General features: G+C 45.8%; 10 non-coding genes across 10 annotated transcripts; all 10 read right to left on the reverse strand.

The window, feature by feature from the left end:
• Nucleotides 1–420: 420 nt before the first annotated feature.
• Nucleotides 421–492, reverse strand: TRNAW-CCA (transfer RNA tryptophan (anticodon CCA)). Its single transcript has one exon. It is a non-coding gene; the product is annotated as a tRNA-Trp (tRNA).
• Nucleotides 493–3,047: 2,555 nt separating this feature from the next.
• Nucleotides 3,048–3,121, reverse strand: TRNAN-GUU (transfer RNA asparagine (anticodon GUU)). The gene has a single exon. It is a non-coding gene; the product is annotated as a tRNA-Asn (tRNA).
• Nucleotides 3,122–12,722: 9,601 nt separating this feature from the next.
• Nucleotides 12,723–12,795, reverse strand: TRNAW-CCA (transfer RNA tryptophan (anticodon CCA)). The gene has a single exon. It is a non-coding gene; the product is annotated as a tRNA-Trp (tRNA).
• A 312-nt stretch (nt 12,796–13,107) lies between these two features.
• Nucleotides 13,108–13,181, reverse strand: TRNAN-GUU (transfer RNA asparagine (anticodon GUU)). The gene has a single exon. It is a non-coding gene; the product is annotated as a tRNA-Asn (tRNA).
• A 4,039-nt stretch (nt 13,182–17,220) lies between these two features.
• On the reverse strand, nt 17,221–17,292 carry TRNAW-CCA (transfer RNA tryptophan (anticodon CCA)). The gene has a single exon. It is a non-coding gene; the product is annotated as a tRNA-Trp (tRNA).
• A 313-nt stretch (nt 17,293–17,605) lies between these two features.
• TRNAN-GUU (transfer RNA asparagine (anticodon GUU)) lies at nt 17,606–17,679 on the reverse strand. Its single transcript has one exon. It is a non-coding gene; the product is annotated as a tRNA-Asn (tRNA).
• Nucleotides 17,680–19,469: 1,790 nt separating this feature from the next.
• On the reverse strand, nt 19,470–19,541 carry TRNAW-CCA (transfer RNA tryptophan (anticodon CCA)). The gene has a single exon. It is a non-coding gene; the product is annotated as a tRNA-Trp (tRNA).
• Nucleotides 19,542–21,718: 2,177 nt separating this feature from the next.
• On the reverse strand, nt 21,719–21,790 carry TRNAW-CCA (transfer RNA tryptophan (anticodon CCA)). The gene has a single exon. It is a non-coding gene; the product is annotated as a tRNA-Trp (tRNA).
• A 313-nt stretch (nt 21,791–22,103) lies between these two features.
• TRNAN-GUU (transfer RNA asparagine (anticodon GUU)) lies at nt 22,104–22,177 on the reverse strand. The gene has a single exon. It is a non-coding gene; the product is annotated as a tRNA-Asn (tRNA).
• Nucleotides 22,178–23,967: 1,790 nt separating this feature from the next.
• TRNAW-CCA (transfer RNA tryptophan (anticodon CCA)) lies at nt 23,968–24,039 on the reverse strand. The gene has a single exon. It is a non-coding gene; the product is annotated as a tRNA-Trp (tRNA).
• Nucleotides 24,040–24,371: the final 332 nt, after the last annotated feature.

A 24,371-nucleotide genomic window follows, 5' to 3' on the forward strand; every position in this document is an offset into this window, starting at 1 on the left:
AGACTGCCGACCCCCTTTCGGGGCCCCAACATATATCCTTTAGTCACACCTAGAGTTCCCAGGACAGTGCAGCATTCAGCGATTACACGAAAATATTGACAGCGCTAGGAGGCCATGCAAATGGCAGAGGTATGCTTTACAAAGCCCACGTAGCGTGCACAAAACAGCACATCAGTCAGGCCCACTTGAAGAGATGGTAAAGAGGAAATACTTCTGCTGCATCCAGTAAAACATAGAGATTGGCCTGCTTTAAAGGTTGACCATGTCCTTCATGGGTGTCTGTCAATATGATACTTCCCTGCTGCAAAGCTTACATTCGAAACGCCAGAACAACTAGGCCCAGAGCACAAAGATGCAGTCAGGTTGAAATAACGAGATACTGAAGAGCAATTTTATATTTCAGAGTGGGAAAAGCAAATATGCCCCCGACGTGATTTGAACACACAACCTTCTGATCTGGAGTCAGACGCGCTACCATTGCGCCACGAGGTCCTTGTGGCAATCCACCCCGTGTGTCTGATGACAGAATAAAGGTAGGAGACGTACATGCACCTGCAGAGACTCATTGCTTCTTTAAGTAGACTGGCTAGGATAGCTTCCTTCTGTGCATCAGTACACGCTGCAGCCAAACCCTTCCCATGAAGTCTTGATGTTTATGAATTGAATGGCAAATTTTGAAAAACTAAAGCAAGCGAGAAGAATTGCTTGCAGTTTATTGGATTTTTTGGACGTCAGAAGACGAGACCTGCGAGAGGTAAACAGAAGTTCATAGTTGGTCATGCTGAATTTTTGAGCCAGAACGCATCGTCCCTGGGTGGGCTTGAACCACCAACCTTTCGGTTAAGAACGCGCTAACCGATTGCGCCACAGAGACTCATGCAGTGCTTACACTGGGGCCTGATTGGTGTGCTGTTTGCTTATGCTTCCCAGGCAACCTGAAAATATTTCTAAAATAGCTCTATTTCCCACAGCAAATCAGGGTATCAAGCACTTCCCTACCTCCCCTAATCCACAAACACAGGGGATTTAGTAGAGGACAGAGCCCATCAACAGTGCACCAAATGTCCTCTGTGTAGGCATAACTTGCTATGAGGAGAAAGCCACAGTTGCGCACTTGTGTTAAAAGGGGACAGTAGGCTGAACCCAGAGAACACGGGAGAAATGACTCAGGTTTACTGAGTGGAACACTCTGTGTCTTTGTGCCAAAAACAGCAGCGTCTTTTCGGTTAACAGCCGAACGCGCTAACCAATTGTGCCACAGAGACTCACTGGCATGTGTGTTCTGCCTTTGGCCTGATTGCATTGCTATTTTTTTCTGATTGGCAGAAAACCTGAACTTTTTTCTGAAAAAGGCATGCTTCTCTTAGCACTGCAGTGCATTAGACTGCTCCCTTGCTTCCCTGAGTCCCCAAATACACAACCACCTTGGGCACAATAGAAGACACATTCCAGCAGATTTAGCAAGAGTGCACCAAGGTTTCTATATGTAGGTACCTTGCTGAGAAGCAAGACCTGCAGTTGCATTCTTCTGTTAAAAGAGGGCAGCAGAGTGCACCAAGAGAACTTGGGGGAAGTAGCTTATGTTAACTACTTGCCATGATCTTTATAGATCCCTCTGTTTGACTGGGTGAATTCTAATTTCTGGGGTAGAGTAAGCAATTTTTGGATCTAGATGCTGTGCGCAACAGGAATGCTATATACTGCACTGTACTGCTACTGAAAAGTTACCAATTTTACAGGATGTTCAGGTAAGCTTTGTTTCAGAAAACAACTTGCTAGAGGCCCTAGGACAGATTACTGGGACAAAGGAAGAGGGTTTGGGGATTAGCACATCTCCTATGAAAGGTACAGTCACGCCCGAGACAACTCTGAGTGCCTCCTCAAATTCTAAGAAATGCGAACTAGGGTCCTACGCTTTTTATTGCCAGTGGATCTTTGTGTTTCAGACAAATGTGCACGCCTCCCAGAGCCCCATGCAATGCACTTAGGGAAATGGGGGAAGGTGCTGTGAAGCCCTCTCGCTGACAATGTCTCTCTTGTCTATAATGTATCTATGAGAGAGAGAGAAATAGGCAATGCGAGAGTGAAAAAGTAAAATGGAAATGTGTCTACTGAGACCAGTATAAGGGGAAATCCTCACAATCCAGGACCGACAGTTGATTGGGAGGGCGCTTACAGGTTTCCGACACCAGACCGGTACCTGAACTCACAAACCCAAACTGCAAAGTGATGGGCATTGCCACTAGACTGCCGACCCCCTTTCGGGGCCCCAGCATATATCCTTTAGTCACACCTAGAGTTCCCAGGACAGTGCAGCATTCAGCGATTACACGAAAATATTGACAGCGCTAGGAGGCCATGCAAATGGCAGAGGTATGCTTTACAAAGCCCACGTAGCGTGCACAAAACAGCACATCAGTCAGGCCCACTTGAAGAGATGGTAAAGAGGAAATACTTCTGCTGCATCCAGTAAAACAAAGAGATTGGCCTGCTTTAAAGGTTGACCATGTCCTTCATGGGTGTCTGTCAATATGATACTTCCCTGCTGCAAAGCTTACATTCGAAACGCCAGAACAACTAGGCCCAGAGCACAAAGATGCAGTCATGTTGAAATAACGAGATACTGAAGAGCAATTTTATATTTCAGACTGGGAAAAGCAAATATGACCCCGACGTGATTTGAACACGCAGCCTTCTGATCTGGAGTCAGACGCTACCATTGCGCCACGAGGTCCTTGCGGCAGTTCACCTGGTGTGTCTGATGACAGAATAAAGGTAGGAGACGTGCATGAACCTGCAGAGCCTCATTGCTTCTTTAAGTAGACTGGCTAGGATAGCTTCCTTCTGTGCATCAGTACATGCTGCAGCCAAACCCTTCCCATGAAGTCTTGATGTTTATGAATTGAATGGCAAGTTTTGAAAAACTAAAGCAAGCGAGAAGAATTGCTTGCAGTTTATTGGATTTTTTGGACGTCAGCAGACGAGACCTGCGAGAGGTAAACAGAAGTCCATAGTTGGTCACGCTGAATTTTTGAGCCAAAATGCACCGTCCCTGGGTGGGCTTGAACCATCAACCTTTCGGTTAACAGCCGAACGCGCTAACCGATTGCGCCACAGAGACTCATACAGTTCTTATACAGGGGCCTGATTGGTGTGCTGTTTGCTTATGCTTCCCAGGCAACCTGAAAATATTTCTAAAATAGCTCTATTTCCCACAGCAAATCAGGGTATCAAGCACTTCCCTACCTCCCCTAATCCACAAACACAGGGGATTTAGTAGAGGACAGAGCCCATCAACAGTGCACCAAATGTCCTCTGTATAGGCATAACTTGCTATGAGGAGAAAGCCACAGTTGCGCACTTGTGTTAAAAGGGGACAGTAGGCTGAACCCAGAGAACACGGGAGAAATGACTCAGGTTTACTGAGTGGAACACTCTGTGTCTTTGTGCCAAAAACAGCAGCGTCTTTTCGGTTAACAGCCGAACGCGCTAACCAATTGCGCCACAGAGACTCACTGGCATGTGTGTTCTGCCTTTGGCCTGATTGCATTGCTATTTTTTTCTGATTGGCAGAAAACCTGAACTTTTTTCTGAAAAAGGCATGCCTCTCTTAGCACTGCAGGGCATTAGACTGCTCCCTTGCTTCCCTGAGTCCCCAAATACACAACCACCTTGGGCACAATGGAAGACACATTCCAGCAGATTTAGCAAGAATGCACCAAGGATTCTATATGTAGGTACCTTGCTGAGAAGCAAGACCTGCAGTTGCATTCTTCTGTTAAAAGAGGGCAGCAGAGTCCACCAAGAGAACTTGGGGGAAGTAGCTTATGTTAACTACTTGCCATGCTCTTTATAGATCCCACTTGTCGGGGAGAAGCTGGACCACCCCCCCCCCAGGGCAGTGGGGGGCCAGCAGCCATACCGTCACCAGCTATGGGAGGCCCCAACACCTCCCATATGGCCCCCAGAAATGCAACAGAGTCCCAAGCAGGCAGCAGCATGTTTCAAACTGCATTTATTTCTAGGCAAAGAAAAAAGAAAAAAGCAAAAGAAAAGCACAGAGCATCGTGAGTTCAGGCGCCGTCTCCCCCGGGGCTGTCTTGCAAGTAAGTTTTATAATCACACTGCAGGCTGACCTCACAGAATTGGATCAGCTCCCAGAAACCTATCTCCTCCTGTTATTGGCTGCAAAGTGGTGGGTTACATATGTAGCCCTTATAGAGAGCCTGATAATTGGATATTAACCTCCTGCGTCAGTGGGTTGATTTAGCTGTGCGAGCCCCCATTACCTAATTCTAATCTTGTTGCAATGTGACTTTGTTCCCATAACTTTTAGCTGAACAAGCAGTTCGCACCTGGGCTCTGGCTTGTTACAAGTTATGTTTCAATGTTGTGCGTGTCCTTGAGAAAATGTCTTTCTTTCCCAGAAAGAAAAAAAACACACTGGGTTGCCGTGATTTATTCGCATTTGTGGATAATTAAAAAATGTCTGTCTGCAGAAAGCAATTTTATCTTGAATTTGCGGCCTTGGCAGTTCGAATGTTTTGCGAGGAATGTTGATAAGGCTACCGCAGCCAGTGTTCAGTGAGTGAAATGAACTTAGCTGTAATTTTCCTGAAACATAGCTTTACACTGTGCATTTAGACCATGTTAATTCATATAGGCATTTGCAAGCCTTTAAACAGGGATTTTTGTGTTTGTAGATTCTGATATTGCAGCATTGATTCTAATGTAGCATAGAAGTTGCACTGTTTTTGAAGTGGGTGTGTTTCAGCATATTTGTCACCCATGGGTGCGCTGGGGCCTGGTTCAAATGATAAGTGCGCTCCTTGTTCTTCCTGTTGTTCTTCTATGTATGCGCTTGGGGTGCGGGGGCATGGATTTGGTCTCGATTTTCCCTCTTCAGTCCCCCCTCTGGTCGACTTTGTCGACCACACCACCAAGCAACATTCACCTCCTTCCGGTCTGCATATCTTTGTCAATTCCTTGAAGTGTCCATAATTTTCTGCATTGTTGTTGATGAACAGTACATATAGGAGTGTTCTCCTTCTGTGTTCCACCACACTCACTTCCCTTCGTACTTCCTCTGATCACAGGGAGTGGCCACCTTTATTACTGCTGGAACCATGTTGCGCACCGCTATCTTAGTCCGGCTCTTCCTTTCACCATGTCTCTTATTTGAATTCCGATGTCTTCTTCTGTTGTTCTCTTGCAATGTATCTCTATCTTGCACACTGGTGCTGTGCTCGGTACTCGTCCTTCCGTTATCACCTTCAAGCAACCAGGCAGTCATGATGTCATCCATTACCATGCAAGCACTAGCTAGTTCTTTGCTTTCTCTTTTCAGATGCATTTTTTGCTGATCATTCTTTGGTATGCTGGTACTGCACCCACTCATTCTTCTTTCTCGCTCGAGAAGTATTTCCCCCCTCTTTTTACTTCTCTGTCTGTTTCTCTTCTTCCGTTGTTTTCCATCTTGGTGAATGTGTCACTCTTCACATCTTCCTTGGTCATCACCAACAAGGGCATGCTGATGCGCACCAATCAACACTCTCCTCCCCAATTCAGTGGTAGTTTCTCTTGATCTTTGGATGCATGTGCTCAATAGTAGTCCATAAGCAGTGATGTTCCTGCTCTCATCTCGCAACTTCTCTCAACCTTCTCGCATCCAGCATGATTGTCCACTTCTTGTCACTGTTGTGCTGCTAACATAACGTTGGTACCTTAACAGTATACGTCCTTCTTCAGTGACCATCTTTGCTCTTTTCTCCCACTCTGTTAGGCACTTATCATATTTTTGTCTTTTTCCTTTTATTTTTTCTTCTCTCTTTTTGTTTTTCTTTCTTCTTTTATTATTTATTTATTTATTTATTTATTTATTTCCAATCTCAATGTTGCTGTCTTCCCTTGCAATCTTCTTCGCACCTTGTCATACATGGGCGTCGTGCTCTGCTGTAGTAATTTCTGTTGTAATCAATTCTCTTCCGGCATATGTTAAAGAACAGTCAGGACAGCTCTCTCCAGTGGTGTCCCTACCAATTTTGTACATGTGTGCATGTTGTTGGTCACTTCTGATATGTGTGTTATGTGTATGTTTTACTCCCCTTGTGTCTGCCTTTAACTCTCCTTACTTTAGCAGCAGCTTTTCCTTACCCACTGACGCCGTAACTGTTCCTGCTTAGGTTAGGGAATGTTAGCAGGGGATACAGCGGTAATGCTCACTATTACATATAATTTTCAAAGTACCACCCCCATTATTTCGTTCATCATTAATAGTCCCATCGTGAAGGTAAAAGTCCTTATTTGCGTGCCCATAACCACTTACGCTGCTGGGTCCTTGCAGCTGATGAGATGATAAAGTTGCCCGCCTGAAAATCGCAAGAAAAGCGTTAATACGTTAGTACATGTTAGTAACCTCAAGCTCCGCGAACTAAACAATCACTAAGGGCAAAATCAAACCTCCCCCTGGACATTTCGTGTTTTCAAAATTTCTCAATATGGGTAGGGAAAATCTTGGGCTGTTTATTCAATGGAAGCAAGGAAATATACTTCAGGGAAACATGCTCTAAGGGGTCTGAGGTTCTTGATAGGGTGGGCAATTGAGTGGGGAATGCTACACAATGTTTTAATCAGTAGGCCTCACAGTTTCTAATGGAAGATAACATTAAGGAAATTTCCTACACATTTCTAACAGCATACATACGCAACAACCTGCATGTGCGGGGAAAAGAGAAGAAACAAAACAGTGTTACAGCTGTAGGTGCAAAAAATGTAATATGAAACTCAATTAAACTTTGGAAATGCGTGTGTCGGTCCCTATTCTAGTTGCTAGTGTGCGTTGGACCATGGGATGGCCATGTTTCCCTGACTCGGGAGTGTTCGTGCTATTTTGCAGTTCATGAAAATCTCTTGCGTTGGCCCTGTTGATCGTTGCTCCCTCGTTGCCAGGGTGGCCACCGCTTTGTAGGGCTTGACGCCTTACACTTCTAACAAAGTCTGTCAGGAGGGGAAAATGTCCCACTGTAGTCCATAGCCATTGGGTGTTGGTTGTCCGTTGTCTTCAGGGCTGCCCTGGGTCCTTTGTATCTGGCGAGAAATGAAATGGAAGCGCTTGAGACCTGAGAATTTACATATTCTTCATTTTCTTGACCTAACCTCTCTGCACTACTCTCACACTATTCAGTGTCCTAGTGGGAGGAGCCAATGGTACACCTATGCACCATCCTGTCACCACCTGGTGGCGTTCAATGGCGGTCTGACTGTAAATTATTACACAATTCGGAATGTACCCAGAAAATGGGTAGGCACTTAATTTATGTGAAGATACTCATTACACACTTGGATCATATATATGCAATTTGGGTGCTAGTGTACAAATGGGCCTTTGGATCTTTGTATTTACTGTGCTTTTGTTGTAAGCTGCTTATAGTGCGTGCCTTTGTCCCGTGGGGCATCAGGCACTGACAAGCTAAATAGGGAAACATCAGGGTGGTAAATTTGTCATATAGGGTGGCTGTGTTTCTAAATTAAGTGCACCATGTTACTTAGTTAAAATAATCGCAGGGTTTTTAAATCCTTTTTTTTTTTCTTTTTTTTCTATGGCTCCTCTCACACTTCTCAGGGTGTGCCTCGCAGTGAACTGCAGGCACTTTAAGCTGGTACTAATGAAATCCGCTACCAATTTGCTCCCATTCTCTCTATCCCACCCCATGTCCACCTTTTAAAGCCTACCTACTCTGTTAATTACTCATTTAGTCTAGTATTTTATTACTCCACTACTGTAATTACTGTTACATTTAAACAATATATATTTCTAATTACTGTTACATTTAAACAATATATATTTCTAATTACTGTTACATTTAAACAATATATATTTCTCCCCCCAATATCTGCTTTCAAATTTTAATACAACCATCATTCTCCAGTTCGTGCAGCAATGATCTCTTTCCCTATGTGTGTTGGCTAATGCATTTGTGCCAGTGTTATTTTCAAAAGCGCTAGTGGCAGTACCACTTGCACTGTTATTGTGTCGCCAAATTAATTCTGTTGGGAACATGGATCATCCACCCTTTACCCCTATTTCTCTCCTCCTGTGGTGAACTGTCAATGAAATGTAGGCCTCCCCCCTCAAGTGCACCTTCTTCCACCTTGTGTGTCTCATTTAATTGTTCTGTGTTAATCGTGTATTCATGAGCCCAGTCTCCTCACTGAAAGATGTGTGCTCAAAATGTAGCTAAATGTACTCTCTTGTGATGCGCTATCATTATGCACCCCCCTCTGTACCGTGCACCCCCATTATGCTTAAACAATCTTCCTTACTTTCAACATGTGTATGTCTGGTGTTTAACAAGTTATGGATTTCTCTGTTAATAAGGTGGTCATATTCACATTGCTCATGATGTCACAAATCTCTCTTCCCTAATGCATGGCCTAGTCGCCCCACTGTCAATCAGAAAAGAAAATGTTTTGATACCTATCACCACCCCTATGCAATTGTCCTCTGCATTATTGAGTGTGCGTGAGTGTGTGTGTCGGCGCGCGTCTCGCCCGCTCTGTCGGGGAGGTGGAGCATGAGTGTGTGTGGCAGAGTGAGTCAAATCAAGGTTGTCTTGGGCTGTCCTATTAGCGGTATAATGTCAATCTATGTCCTTTGAAAGGTTTGTTCCCCATCAGGAAGACCCCTCCCAGTCATGCAACCGGTACCATTGCTATTGTGTCAGTGTTCTGTATGGGTGCTGGCTGCTGTGCAGTGCCCCTGTGTTGTCATTCTAGTCAGTCCTGGGGTAGTGGTGCTGTCATTTGTTGTGTCTGTACATGTAGTGGTGACAGTACCTGCGTTGGTGCTTGTGGTGTCTGCTGAAATGATCCCATCCTGCCCCATGTATCCTCCCCACATGGGCGGTGCATATTGTGGTGATTGTTGACACTGCTATTGTGATTCTTGTGCGTGTGTGTTGAAGCTGTTTTTAACTGCCCCTCCCATCGCATGCTTGAATGATTTATTTTGTGCCTACTTGTCCTCATCTGCCTTTCTCTGCCCCTGTGTCATCAAATATTACACTCCCGGAGGTTCAGAAGGGTGAGTCCCCTCTTCCCTATGCTCGCGCTGGTTCAGCATCAGCTGACCCCTCGCATCTTCCCTTTCCTTCGTGCACACAGTTCTACTGTAGCCATGTGCTTTAAAAGCTATTCCCGTGTAAGTGCTGTGTATGTGTGTCCTTAGCGATTACTGCACGCTTCTGGAGAAGCCGCCTATGAGCAGCCATGGTCTTTTTAATTTACCTTCAGTACTTTTGAATCTTTGCACACTATGTTTTACTGACTTATTTCAGCATGGAAGCTGTGTGCTACACAACAAGTGAAGGGGAGTCATTTCTGTATTGTGTGATACATTTTACCTCTATTCAATTCGAAAATTTCGATAGTCCGCTGTTCAGGGAGCAAAAGTCAGAAGATAATTGAACATTTTTTCAACTTCTGTGAGCCTTCTTTGCTCCGCACCTTAGCCAGTGCACTCCACGTGCAATCCATCTTCACCAAACCATTGCCTTCTCCGGCACACCCCCACAATCTTGCGCATGTGTCTTCCACACACCGCCTCTGGGTCACCTATTCTCCAAATCCAAAACCACACCACTATCTCCTCACCATCAAAACTTTGTGTCCTTATGCATCAATCTGAAGGTGACGTCACCAAACTAAAAACACAATGCAAATGAAAAGACAAATGTGCATACACAGAACAATAACCCATTTCTCCCAACCCCACAAAAATCCCAAAATAAAACCCCACAATCCCCACAGCTGTCTTGCTGTCTCAACTGGAACAAGGTAAACCACAATAAACTCTTATAATTGGACTGCACACACTGCGTCGCCTAGTGTGTGATACGCTCCTCACCAGGGGACCTTAACCAGCCAACTATCTTCCACTCACTGAACTAAACGCTCAATTAGCAGGGAACCTCATCTACTCATTGATCTATAACGTCAATTCATAGGAAATCCAGACCCCGTACATGAAATCACCATCCAGACCAATCAGCGCGGCACTCCTGTTCTAGACCAATCAGCGCGGCACTCCTGTTCTATGTGTAGGGAGTCACTACCCCACCCAATATGCTCAAAAACACAAGAAGGGACCACTGCCACCACCCCAGTCCCAACTACAATTCACGTGCCGATCACTACCAATGCGCTGAATTTTGTGAAAATGTACAATCACCCACCACCCAATTTACAATCCCTCCCTCAGTTTCTACCCAAAAAAAAAACACTTTAACCTTTCTACTTTAAACATTTCCCCCCCTCAGAGCCCATGTTGCTGGTTTACTTACATTTTCCTATGCTGCACTGGCAGTTGCACCACTGCTGGACACTCCCTCAATGCGCTTCACCGGACCCCTTCTCCTGCAGGGCTCTCACCCGCCCTCAAGCGGGGTATTTCCAAGTGGCCCCCGAAGCCTTTAGCCGGTTACGCATTTTCCGGTGGTCTTCAGGTGCAGGCGAGGGTCCCACAGCTTCCTTGAGTCGGCGGCAGGGAGCTCAGTCCACCGCAGGGCTTGCGCAGGCAGAGCTCATTTACCCATGTTACAATGAGCAATGAGCCTCACAGAGGGCACCAACTTGTCGGGGAGAAGCTGGACCACCCCCCCCCCAGGGCAGTGGGGGGCCAGCAGCCATACCCTCACCAGCTATGGGAGGCCCCAACACCTCCCATATGGCCCCCAGAAATGCAACAGAGTCCCAAGCAGGCAGCAGCATGTTTCAAACTGCATTTATTTCTAGGCAAAGAAAAAAGAAAAAAGCAAAAGAAAAGCACAGAGCATCGTGAGTTCAGGCGCCGTCTCCCCCGGGGCTGTCTTGCAAGTAAGTTTTATAATCACACTGCAGGCTGACCTCACAGAATTGGATCAGCTCCCAGAAACCTATCTCCTCCTGTTATTGGCTGCAAAGTGGTGGGTTACATATGTAGCCCTTATAGAGAGCCTGATAATTGGATATTAACCTCCTGCGTCAGTGGGTTGATTTAGCTGTGCCAGCCCCCATTACCTAATTCTAATCTTGTTGCAATGTGACTTTGTTCCCATAACTTTTAGCTGAACAAGCAGTTCGCACCTGGGCTCTGGCTTGTTACAAGTTATGTTTCAATGTTGTGCGTGTCCTTGAGAAAATGTCTTTCTTTCCCAGAAAGAAAAAAAACACACTGGGTTGCCGTGATTTATTCGCATTTGTGGATAATTAAAAAATGTCTGTCTGCAGAAAGCAATTTTATCTTGAATTTGCGGCCTTGGCAGTTCGAATGTTTTGCGAGGAATGTTGATAAGGCTCCCGCAGCCAGTGTTCAGTGAGTGAAATGAACTTAGCTGTAATTTTCCTGAAACATAGCTTTACACTGTGCATTTAGACCATGTTAATTCATATAGGCATTTGCAAGCCTTTAAACAGGGATTTTTGTGTTTGTAGATTCTGATATTGCAGCATTGATTCTAATGTAGCATAGAAGTTGCACTGTTGGTGAAGTGGGTGTGTTTCAGCATATTTGTCACCCATGGGTGCGCTGGGGCCTGGTTCAAATGATAAGTGCGCTCCTTGTTCTGCCTGTTGTTCTTCTATGTATGCGCTTGGGGTGCGGGGGCATGGATTTGGTCTCGATTTTCCCTCTTCACTCTGTTTGACTGGGTGAATTCTAATTTCTGGGGTAGAGTAAGCAATTTTTGGATCTAGATGCTGTGCGCAACAGGAATGCTATATACTGCACTGTACTGCTACTGAAAAGTTACCAATTTTACAGGATGTTCAGGTAAGCTTTGTTTCAGAAAACAACTTGCTAGAGGCACTAAGACAGATTACTGGGACAAAGGAAGAGGGTTTGGGGATTAGCACATCTCCTATGAAAGGTACAGTCACGCCCGAGACAACTCTGAGTGTCACCTCAAATTCTAAGAAATGCAAACTAGGGACCTACGCTTTTTATTGCCAGTGGATCTTTGTGTTTCAGACAAATGTGCACGCCTCCCAGAGCCCCTTGCAATGCACTTAGGGAAAGGGGGGAAGGTGCTGTGAAGCCCTCTCGCTGACAATGTCTCTCTTGTCTATAATGTAACTATGAGAGAGAGAGAAATAGGCAATGCGAGAGTGAAAAAGTAAAATGGAAATGTGTCTACTGAGACCAGTATAAGGGGAAATCCTCACAATCCAGGACCGACAGTTGATTGGGAGGGCGCTTACAGGTTTCCGACACCAGACCGGTACCTGAACTCACAAACCCAAACTGCAAAGTGATGCCCATTGCCACTAGACTGCCGACCCCCTTTCGGGGCCCCAACATATATCCTTTAGTCACACCTAGAGTTCCCAGGACAGTGCAGCATTCAGCGATTACACGAAAATATTGACAGCGCTAGGAGGCCATGCAAATGGCAGAGGTATGCTTTACAAAGCCCACGTAGCGTGCACAAAACAGCACATCAGTCAGGCCCACTTGAAGAGATGGTAAAGAGGAAATACTTCTGCTGCATCCAGTAAAACATAGAGATTGGCCTGCTTTAAAGGTTGACCATGTCCTTCATGGGTGTCTGTCAATATGATACTTCCCTGCTGCAAAGCTTACATTCGAAACGCCAGAACAACTAGGCCCAGAGCACAAAGATGCAGTCAGGTTGAAATAACGAGATACTGAAGAGCAATTTTGTATTTCAGAGTGGGAAAAGGAAGTATGAACCCGACGTGATTTGAACACACAAACTTCTGATCTGGAGTCAGACGCGCTACCATTGCGCCACGAGGTCCTTGTGGCAATCCACCTGGTGTGTCTGATGACAGAATAAAGGTAGGAGACGTACATGCACCTGCAGAACCTCATTGCTTCTTTAGGTAGACTGGCTAGGATAGCTTCCTTCTGTGCATCAGTACACGCTGCAGCCAAACCCTTCCCATGAAGTCTTGATGTTTATGAATTGAATGGCAAGTTTTGAAAAACTAAAGCAAGCGAGAAGAATTGCTTACAGTTTATTGGATTTTTTGGACGTCAGCAGACGAGACCTGCGAGAGGTAAACAGAAGTTCATAGTTGGTCATGCTGAATTTTTGAGCCAAAATGCATCGTCCCTGGGTGGGCTTGAACCACCAACCTTTCGGTTAACAGCCGAACGCGCTAACCGATTGCGGCACAGAGACTCATGCAGTGCTTACACTGGGGCCTGATTGGTGTGCTGTTTGCTTATGCTTCCCAGGCAACCTGAAAATATTTCTAAAATAGCTCTATTTCCCACAGCAAATCAGGGTATCAAGCACTTCCCTACCTCCCCTAATCCACAAACACAGGGGATTTAGTAGAGGACAGAGCCCATCAACAGTGCACCAAATGTCCTCTGTGTAGGCATAACTTGCTATGAGGAGAAAGCCACAGTTGCGCACTTGTGTTAAAAGGGGACAGTAGGCTGAACCCAGAGAACACGGGAGAAATGACTCAGGTTTACTGAGTGGAACACTCTGTGTCTTTGTGCCAAAAACAGCAGCGTCTTTTCGGTTAACAGCCGAACGCGCTAACCAATTGTGCCACAGAGACTCACTGGCATGTGTGTTCTGCCTTTGGCCTGATTGCATTGCTATTTTTTTCTGATTGGCAGAAAACCTGAACTTTTTTCTGAAAAAGGCATGCCTCTCTTAGCACTGCAGTGCATTAGACTGCTCCCTTGCTTCCCTGAGTCCCCAAATACACAACCACCTTGGGCACAATAGAAGACACATTCCAGCAGATTTAGCAAGAGTGCACCAAGGATTCTATATGTAGGTACCTTGCTGAGAAGCAAGACCTGCAGTTGCATTCTTCTGTTAAAAGAGGGCAGCAGAGTGCACCAAGAGAACTTGGGGGAAGTAGCTTATGTTAACTACTTGCCATGCTCTTTATAGATCCCTCTGTTTGACTGGGTGAATTCTAATTTCTGGGGTAGAGTAAGCAATTTTTGGATCTAGATGCTGTGCGCAACAGGAATGCTATATACTGCACTGTACTGCTACTGAAAAGTTACCAATTTTACAGGATGTTCAGGTAAGCTTTGTTTCAGAAAACAACTTGCTAGAGGCACTAAGACAGATTACTGGGACAAAGGAAGAGGGTTTGGGGATTAGCACATCTCCTATGAAAGGTACAGTCACGCCCGAGACAACTCTGAGTGTCACCTCAAATTCTAAGAAATGCGAACTGGGGTCCTACGCTTTTTATTGCCAGTGGATCTTTGTGTTTCAGACAAATGTGCACGCCTCCCAGAGCCCCTTGCAATGCACTTAGGGAAATGGGGGAAGGTGCTGTGAAGCCCTCTCGCTGACAATGTCTCTCTTGTCTATAATGTATCTATGAGAGAGAGAGAAATAGGCAATGCGAGAGTGAAAAAGTAAAATGGAAATGTGTCTACTGAGACCAGTATAAGGGGAAATCCTCACAATCCAGGACCGACAGTTGATTGGGAGGGCGCTTACAGTTTTCTGACACCAGACCGGTACCTGAACTCACAAACCCAAACTGCAAAGTGATGGGCATTGCCACTAGACTGCCGACCCCCTTTCGGGGCCCCAGCATATATCCTTTAGTCACACCTAGAGTTCCCAGGACAGTGCAGCATTCAGCGATTACACGAAAATATTGACAGCGCTAGGAGGCCATGCAAATGGCAGAGGTATGCTTTACAAAGCCCACGTAGCGTGCACAAAACAGCACATCAGTCAGGCCCACTTGAAGAGATGGTAAAGAGGAAATACTTCTGCTGCATCCAGTAAAACATAGAGATTGGCCTGCTTTAAAGGTTGACCATGTCCTTCATGGGTGTCTGTCAATATGATACTTCCCTGCTGCAAAGTTTACATTCGAAACGCCAGAACAACTAGGCCCAGAGCACAACGATGCAGTCAGGTTGAAATAACGAGATACTGAAGAGCCATTTTATATTTCAGAGTGGGAAAAGCAAATGTGCCCCCGACGTGATTTGAACACGAAACCTTCTGATCTGGAGTCAGACGCGCTACCATTGCGCCACAAGGTCCTTGTGGCAATCCACATGGTGTGTCTGATGACAGAATAAAGGTAGGAGACGTGCATGGACCTGCAGAGCCTCATTGCTTCTTTAAGTAGACTGGCTAGGATAGCTTCCTTCTGTGCATCAGTACACGCTGCAGCCAAACCCTTCCCATGAAGTCTTGATGTTTATGAATTGAATGGAAAGTTTTGAAAAACTAAAGCAAGCGAGAAGAATTGCTTGCAGTTTATTGGATTTTATGGACGTCAGCAGACGAGACCTGCGAGAGGTAAACAGAAGTCCATAGTTGGTCACGCTGAATTTTTGAGCCAAAATGCACCGTCCCTGAGTGGGCTTGAACCACCAACCCTTCGGTTAACAGCCGAACGCACTAACCGATTGCGCCACAGAGACTCATGCAGTGCTTACACTGGGGCCTGATTGGTGTGCTGTTTGCTTATACTTCCCAGGCAACCTGAAAATATTTCTAAAATAGCTCTATTTCCCACAGCAAATCAGGGTATCAAGCACTTCCCTACCTCCCATAATCCACAAACACAGGGGATTTAGTAGAGGACAGAGCCCATCAACAGTGCACCAAATGTCCTCTGTGTAGGCATAACTTGCTATGAGGAGAAAGCCACAGTTGCGCACTTGTGTTAAAAGGGGACAGTAGGCTGAACCCAGAGAACACGGGAGAAATGACTCAGGTTTACTGAGTGGAACACTCTGTGTCTTTGTGCCAAAAACAGCAGCGTCTTTTCGGTTAACAGCCGAACGCGCTAACCAATTGTGCCACAGAGACTCACTGACATGTGTGTTCTGCCTTTGGCCTGATTGCATTGCTATTTTTTTCTGATTGGCAGAAGACCTGAACTTTTTTCTGAAAAAGGCATGCTTCTCTTAGCACTGCAGTGCATTAGACTGCTCCCTTGCTTCCCTGAGTCCCCAAATACACAACCACCTTGGGCACAATAGAAGACACATTCCAGCAGATTTAGCAAGAGTGCACCAAGGTTTCTATATGTAGGTACCTTGCTGAGAAGCAAGACCTGCAGTTGCATTCTTCTGTTAAAAGAGGGCAGCAGAGTGCACCAAGAGAACTTGGGGGAAGTAGCTTATGTTAACTACTTGCCATGATCTTTATAGATCCCTCTGTTTGACTGGGTGAATTCTAATTTCTGGGGTAGAGTAAGCAATTTTTGGATCTAGATGCTGTGCGCAACAGGAATGCTATATACTGCACTGTACTGCTACTGAAAAGTTACCAATTTTACAGGATGTTCAGGTAAGCTTTGTTTCAGAAAACAACTTGCTAGAGGCCCTAGGACAGATTACTGGGACAAAGGAAGAGGGTTTGGGGATTAGCACATCTCCTATGAAAGGTACAGTCACGCCCGAGACAACTCTGAGTGCCTCCTCAAATTCTAAGAAATGCAAACTAGGGAACTACGCTTTTTATTGCCAGTGGATCTTTGTGTTTCAGACAAATGTGCACGCCTCCCAGAGCCCCTTGCAATGCACTTAGGGAAAGGGGGGAAGGTGCTGTGAAGCCCACTCGCTGACAATGTCTCTCTTGTCTATAATGTATCTATGAGAGAGAGAGAAATAGGCAATGCGAGAGTGAAAAAGTAAAATGGAAATGTGTCTACTGAGACCAGTATAAGGGGAAATCCTCACAATCCAGGACCGACAGTTGATTGGGAGGGCGCTTACAGTTTTCTGACACCAGACCGGTACCTGAACTCACAAACCCAAACTGCAAAGTGATGGGCATTGCCACTAGACTGCCGACCCCCTTTCGGGGCCCCAACATATATCCTTAAGTCACACCTAGAGTTCCCAGGACAGTGCAGCATTCAGCGATTACACGAAAATATTGACAGAGCTAGGAGGCCATGCAAATGGCAGAGGTATGCTTTACAAAGCCCACGTAGCGTGCACAAAACAGCACATCAGTCAGGCCCACTTGAAGAGATGGTAAAGAGGAAATACTTCTGCTGCATCCAGTAAAACATAGAGATTGGCCTGCTTTAAAGGTTGACCATGTCCTTCATGGGTGTCTGTCAATATGATACTTCCCTTCTGCAAAGCTTACATTCGAAACGCCAGAACAACTAGGCCCAGAGCACAACGATGCAGTCAGGTTGAAATAACGAGATACTGAAGAGCCATTTTATATTTCAGAGTGGGAAAAGCAAATGTGCCCCCGACGTGATTTGAACACGAAACCTTCTGATCTGGAGTCAGACGCGCTACCATTGCGCCACGAGGTCCTTGTGGCAATCCACCTGGTGTGTCTGATGACAGAATAAAGGTAGGAGACGTGCATGGACCTGCAGAGCCTGATTGCTTCTTTAAGTAGACTGGCTAGGATAGCTTCCTTCTGTGCATCAGTACACGCTGCAGCCAAACCCTTCCCATGAAGTCTTGATGTTTATGAATTGAATGGCAAGTTTTGAAAAACTAAAGCAAGCGAGAAGAATTGCTTGCAGTTTATTGGATTTTTTGGATGTCAGCAGACGAGACCTGCGAGAGGTAAACAGAAGTCCATAGTTGGTCACGCTGAATTTTTGAGCCAAAATGCACCGTCCCTGGGTGGGCTTGAACCACCAACCTTTCGGTTAACAGCCGAACGCGCTAACCGATTGCGCCACAGAGACTCATGCAGTGCTTACACTGGGGCCTGATTGGTGTGCTGTTTGCTTATGCTTCCCAGGCAACCTGAAAATATTTCTAAAATAGCTCTATTTCCCACAGCAAATCAGGGTATCAAGCACTTCCCTACCTCCCATAATCCACAAACACAGGGGATTTAGTAGAGGACAGAGCCCTTCAACAGTGCACCAAATGTCCTCTGTGTAGGCATAACTTGCTATGAGGAGAAAGCCACAGTTGCGCACTTGTGTTAAAAGGGGACAGTAGGCTGAACCCAGAGAACACGGGAGAAATGACTCAGGTTTACTGAGTGGAACACTCTGTGTCTTTGTGCCAAAAACAGCAGCGTCTTTTCGGTTAACAGCCGAACGCGCTAACCAATTGTGCCACAGAGACTCACTGGCATGTGTGTTCTGCCTTTGGCCTGATTGCATTGCTATTTTTTTCTGATTGGCAGAAAACCTGAACTTTTTTCTGAAAAAGGCATGCTTCTCTTAGCACTGCAGTGCATTAGACTGCTCCCTTGCTTCCCTGAGTCCCCAAATACACAACCACCTTGGGCACAATAGAAGACACATTCCAGCAGATTTAGCAAGAGTGCACCAAGGTTTCTATATGTAGGTACCTTGCTGAGAAGCAAGACCTGCAGTTGCATTCTTCTGTTAAAAGAGGGCAGCAGAGTGCACCAAGAGAACTTGGGGGAAGTAGCTTATGTTAACTACTTGCCATGATCTTTATAGATCCCTCTGTTTGACTGGGTGAATTCTAATTTCTGGGGTAGAGTAAGCAATTTTTGGATCTAGATGCTGTGCGCAACAGGAATGCTATATACTGCACTGTACTGCTACTGAAAAGTTACCAATTTTACAGGATGTTCAGGTAAGCTTTGTTTCAGAAAACAACTTGCTAGAGGCCCTAGGACAGATTACTGGGACAAAGGAAGAGGGTTTGGGGATTAGCACATCTCCTATGAAAGGTACAGTCACGCCCGAGACAACTCTGAGTGCCTCCTCAAATTCTAAGAAATGCGAACTAGGGTCCTACGCTTTTTATTGCCAGTGGATCTTTGTGTTTCAGACAAATGTGCACGCCTCCCAGAGCCCCATGCAATGCACTTAGGGAAATGGGGGAAGGTGCTGTGCAACCCTCTCGCTGACAATGTCTCTCTTGTCTATAATGTATCTATGAGAGAGAGAGAAATAGGCAATGCGAGAGTGAAAAAGTAAAATGGAAATGTGTCTACTGAGACCAGTATAAGGGGAAATCCTCACAATCCAGGACCGACAGTTGATTGGGAGGGCGCTTACAGGTTTCCGACACCAGACCGGTACCTGAACTCACAAACCCAAACTGCAAAGTGATGGGCATTGCCACTAGACTGCCGACCCCCTTTCGGGGCCCCAGCATATATCCTTTAGTCACACCTAGAGTTCCCAGGACAGTGCAGCATTCAGCGATTACACGAAAATATTGAAAGCGCTAGGAGGCCATGCAAATGGCAGAGGTATGCTTTACAAAGCCCACGTAGTGTGCACAAAACAGCACATCAGTCAGGCCCACTTGAAGAGATGGTAAAGAGGAAATACTTCTGCTGCATCCAGTAAAACATAGAGATTGGCCTGCTTTAAAGGTTGACCATGTCCTTCATGGGTGTCTGTCAATATGATACTTCCCTGCTGCAAAGCTTACATTCGAAACGCCAGAACAACTAGGCCCAGAGCACAACGATGCAGTCAGGTTGAAATAACGAGATACTGAAGAGCAATTTTGTATTTCAGAGTGGGAAAAGCAAATGTGCCCCCGACGTGATTTGAACACGAAACCTTCTGATCTGGAGTCAGACGCGCTACCATTGCGCCACGAGGTCCTTGTGGCAATCCACCTGGTGTGTCTGATGACAGAATAAAGGTAGGAGACGTGCACGGACCTGCAGAGCCTGATTGCTTCTTTAAGTAGACTGGCTAGGATAGCTTCCTTCTGTGCATCAGTACACGCTGCAGCCAAACCCTTCCCATGAAGTCTTGATGTTTATGAATTGAATGGCAAGTTTTGAAAAACTAAAGCAAGCGAGAAGAATTGCTTGCAGTTTATTGGATTTTTCGGACGTCAGCAGACGAGACCTGCGAGAGGTAAACAGAAGTTCATAGTTGGTCATGCTGAATTTTTGAGACAAAACGCATCGTCCCTGGGTGGGCTTGAACCACCAACCTTTCGGTAACAGCCGAACGCGCTAACCGATGCGCCACAGAGACTCATGCAGTGCTTACACTGGGGCCTGATTGGTGTGCTGTTTGCTTATGCTTCCCAGGCAACCTGAAAATATTTCTAAAATAGCTCTATTTCCCACAGCAAATCAGGGTATCAAGCACTTCCCTACCTCCCCTAATCCACAAACACAGGGGATTTAGTAGAGGACAGAGCCCATCAACAGTGCACCAAATGTCCTCTGTGTAGGCATAACTTGCTATGAGGAGAAAGCCAGAGTTGCGCACTTGTGTTAAAAGGTGACAGTAGGCTGAACCCAGAGAACACGGGAGAAATGACTCAGGTTTACTGAGTGGAACACTCTGTGTCTTTGTGCCAAAAACAGCAGTGTCTTTTCGGTTAACAGCCGAACGCGCTAACCAATTGTGCCACAGAGACTCACTGGCATGTGTGTTCTGCCTTTGGCCTGATTGCATTGCTATTTTTTTCTGATTGGCAGAAAACCTGAACTTCTTTCGGAAAAAGGCATGCCTCTCTTAGCACTGCAGTGCATTAGACTGCTCCCTTGCTTCCCTGAGTCCCCAAATACACAACCACCTTGGGCACAATAGAAGACACATTCCAGCAGATTTAGAAAGAGTGCACCAAGGTTTCTAAATGTAGGTACCTTGCTGAGAAGCAAGACCTGCAGTTGCATTCTTCTGTTAAAAGAGGGCAGAAGAGTGCACCAAGAGAACTTGGGGGAAGTAGCTTATGTTAACTACTTGCCATGCTCTTTATAGATCCCTCTGTTTGACTGGGTGAATTCTAATTTCTGGGGTAGAGTAAGCAATTTTTGGATCTAGATGCTGTGCGCAACAGGAATGCTATATAATGCAATGTACAGCTACTGAAAAGTTACCAATTTTACAGGATGTTCAGGTAAGCTTTGTTTCAGAAAACAACTTGCTAGAGGCACTAAGACAGATTACTGGGACAAAGGAAGAGGGTTTGGGGATTAGCACATCTCCTATGAAAGGTACAGTCACGCCCGAGACAACTCTGAGTGTCACCTCAAATTCTAAGAAATGCAAACTTAGGGACCTACGCTTTTTATTGCCAGTGGATCTTTGTGTTTCAGACAAATGTGCACGCCTCCCAGAGCCCCTTGCAATGCACTTAGGGAAAGGGGGGAAGGTGCTGTGAAGCCCTCTCGCTGACAATGTCTCTCTTGTCTATAATGTAACTATGAGAGAGAGAGAAATAGGCAATGCGAGAGTGAAAAAGTAAAATGGAAATGTGTCTACTGAGACCAGTATAAGAGGAAATCCTCACAATCCAGGACCGACAGTTGATTGGGAGGGCGCTTACAGGTTTCCGACACCAGACCGGTACCTGAACGCATAAACCCAAACTGCAAAGTGATGGGCATTGCCACTAGACTGCCGACCCCCTTTCGGGGGCCCCAGCATATATCCTTTAGTCACACATAGAGTTCCCAGGACAGTGCAGCATTCAGCGATTACACGAAAATATTGACAGCGCTAGGAGGCCATGCAAATGGCAGAGGTATGCTTTACAAAGCCCACGTAGCGTGCACAAAACAGCACATCAGTCAGGCCCACTTGAAGAGATGGTAAAGAGGAAATACTTCTGCTGCATCCAGTAAAACATAGAGATTGGCCTGCTTTAAAGGTTGACCATGTCCTTCATGGGTGTCTGTCAATATGATACTTCCCTGCTGCAAAGCTTACATTCGAAACCCCAGAACAACTAGGCCCAGAGCACAAAGATGCAGTCAGGTTGAAATAACGAGATACTGAAGAGCAATTTTGTATTTCAGAGTGGGAAAAGCAAGTATGACCCCGATGTGATTTGAACACACAACCTTCTGATCTGGAGTCAGACGCGCTACCATTGCGCCACGAAGTCCTTGTGGCAGTCCACCTGGTGTGTCTGATGACAGAATAAAGGTAGGAGACGTACATGCACCTGCAGAGCCTCATTGCTTCTTTAAGTAGACTCGCTAGGATAGCTTCCTTCTGTGCATCAGTACACGCTGCAGCCAAACCCTTCCCATGAAGTCTTGATGTTTATGAATTGAATGGCAAGTTTTGAAAAACTAAAGCAAGCGAGAAGAATTGCTTGCAGTTTATTGGATTTTTTGGACGTCAGCAGACGAGACCTGCGAGAGGTAAACAGAAGTTCATAGTTGGTCATGCTGAATTTTTGAGCCAAAATGCATCGTCCCTGGGTGGGCTTGAACCACCAACCTTTCGGTTAACAGCCGAACGCGCTAACCGATTGCGCCACAGAGACTCATGCAGTGCTTACACTGGGGCCTGATTGGTGTGCTGTTTGCTTATGCTCCCCAGGCAACCTGAAAATATTTCTAAAATAGCTCTTTTTCCCACAGCAAATCAGGGTATCAAGCACTTCCCTACCTCCCCTAATCCACAAACACAGGGGATTTAGTAGAGGACAGAGCCCATCAACAGTGCACCAAATGCCCTCTGTGTAGGCATAACTTGCTATGAGGAGAAAGCCACAGTTGCGCACTTGTGTTAAAAGGGGACAGTAGGCTGAACCCAGAGAACACGGGAGAAATGACTCAGGTTTACTGAGTGGAACACTCTGTGTCTTTGTGCCAAAAACAGCAGCGTCTTTTCGGTTAACAGCCGAACGCGCTAACCAATTGCGCCACAGAGACTCACTGGCATGTGTGTTCTGCCTTTGGCCTGATTGCATTGCTATTTTTTTCTGATTGGCAGAAAACCTGAACTTTTTTCTGAAAAAGGCATGCCTCTCTTAGCACTGCAGTGCATTAGACTGCTCCCTTGCTTCCCTGAGTCCCCAAATACACAACCACCTTGGGCACAATAGAAGACACATTCCAGCAGATTTAGCAAGAGTGCACCAAGGATTCTATATGTAGGTACCTTGCTGAGAAGCAAGACCTGCAGTTGCATTCTTCTGTTAAAAGAGGGCAGCAGAGTGCACCAAGAGAACTTGGGGGGAGTAGCTTATGTTAACTACTTGCCATGCTCTTTATAGATCCCTCTGTTTGACTGGGTGAATTCTAATTTCTGGGGTAGAGTAAGCAATTTTTGGATCTAGATGCTGTGCGCAACAGGAATGCAATATACTGCACTGTACTGCTACTGAAAAGTTACCAATTTTACAGGATGTTCAGGTAAGCTTTGTTTCAGAAAACAACTTGCTAGAGGCCCTAGGACAGATTACTGTGACAAAGGAAGAGGGTTTGGGGATTAGCACATCTCCTATGAAAGGTACAGTCACGCCCGAGACAACTCTGAGTGCCTCCTCAAATTCTAAGAAATGCGAACTGGGGTCCTACGTTTTTTATTGCCAGTGGATCTTTGTGTTTCAGACAAATGTGCACGCCTCCCAGAGCCCCTTGCAATGCACTTAGGGAAAGGGGGGAAGGTGCTGTGAAGCCCTCTCGCTGACAATGTCTCTCTTATCTATAATGTATCTATGAGAGAGAGAGAAATAGGCAATGCGAGATTGAAAAAGTAAAATGGAAATGTGTCTACTGAGACCAGTATAAGGGGAAATCGTCACAATCCAGGACCGACAGTTGATTGGGAGGGCGCTTACAGGTTTCCGACACCAGACCGGTACCTGAACTCACAAACCCAAACTGCAAAGTGATGGGCATTGCCACTAGACTGCCGACCCCCTTTCGGGGCCCCAACATATATCCTTTAGTCACACCTAGAGTTCCCAGGACAGTGCAGCATTCAGCGATTACACGAAAATATTGACAGCGCTAGGAGGCCATGCAAATGGCAGAGGTATGCTTTACAAAGCCCACGTAGCGTGCACAAAACAGCACATCAGTCAGGCCCACTTGAAGAGATGGTAAAGAGGAAATACTTCTGCTGCATCCAGTAAAACATAGAGATTGGCCTGCTTTAAAGGTTGACCATGTCCTTCATGGGTGTCTGTCAATATGATACTTCCCTGCTGCAAAGCTTACATTCGAAACGCCAGAACAACTAGGCCCAGAGCACAAAGATGCAGTCAGGTTGAAATAACGAGATACTGAAGAGCAATTTTGTATTTCAGAGTGGGAAAAGCAAATATGACCCCGACGTGATTTGAACACGCAACCTTCTGATCTGGAGTCAGACGCGCTACCATTGCGCCACGAGGTCCTTGTGGCAGTCCACCTGGTGTGTCTGATGACAGAATAAAGGTAGGAGACGTACATGGACCTGCAGAGCCTCATTGCTTCTTTAAGTAGACTGGCTAGGATAGCTTCCTTCTGTGCATCAGTACACACTGCAGCCAAACCCTTCCCATGAAGTCTTGATGTTTATGAATTGAATGGCAAGTTTTGAAAAACTAAAGCAAGCAAGAAGAATTGCTTGCAGTTTATTGGATTTTTTGGACGTCAGCAGACGAGACCTGCGAGAGGTAAACAGAAGTCCATAGTTGGTCACGCTTAATTTTTGAGCCGAAATGCACCGTCCCTGGGTGGGCTTGA

The sequence above is a fragment of the Ambystoma mexicanum genome, chromosome 11 (genome assembly GCF_040938575.1).
Source record: "Ambystoma mexicanum isolate Mex_15411 chromosome 11, UKY_AmexF1_1, whole genome shotgun sequence".
Classification (NCBI taxonomy): Eukaryota; Metazoa; Chordata; class Amphibia; order Caudata; family Ambystomatidae; genus Ambystoma; species Ambystoma mexicanum.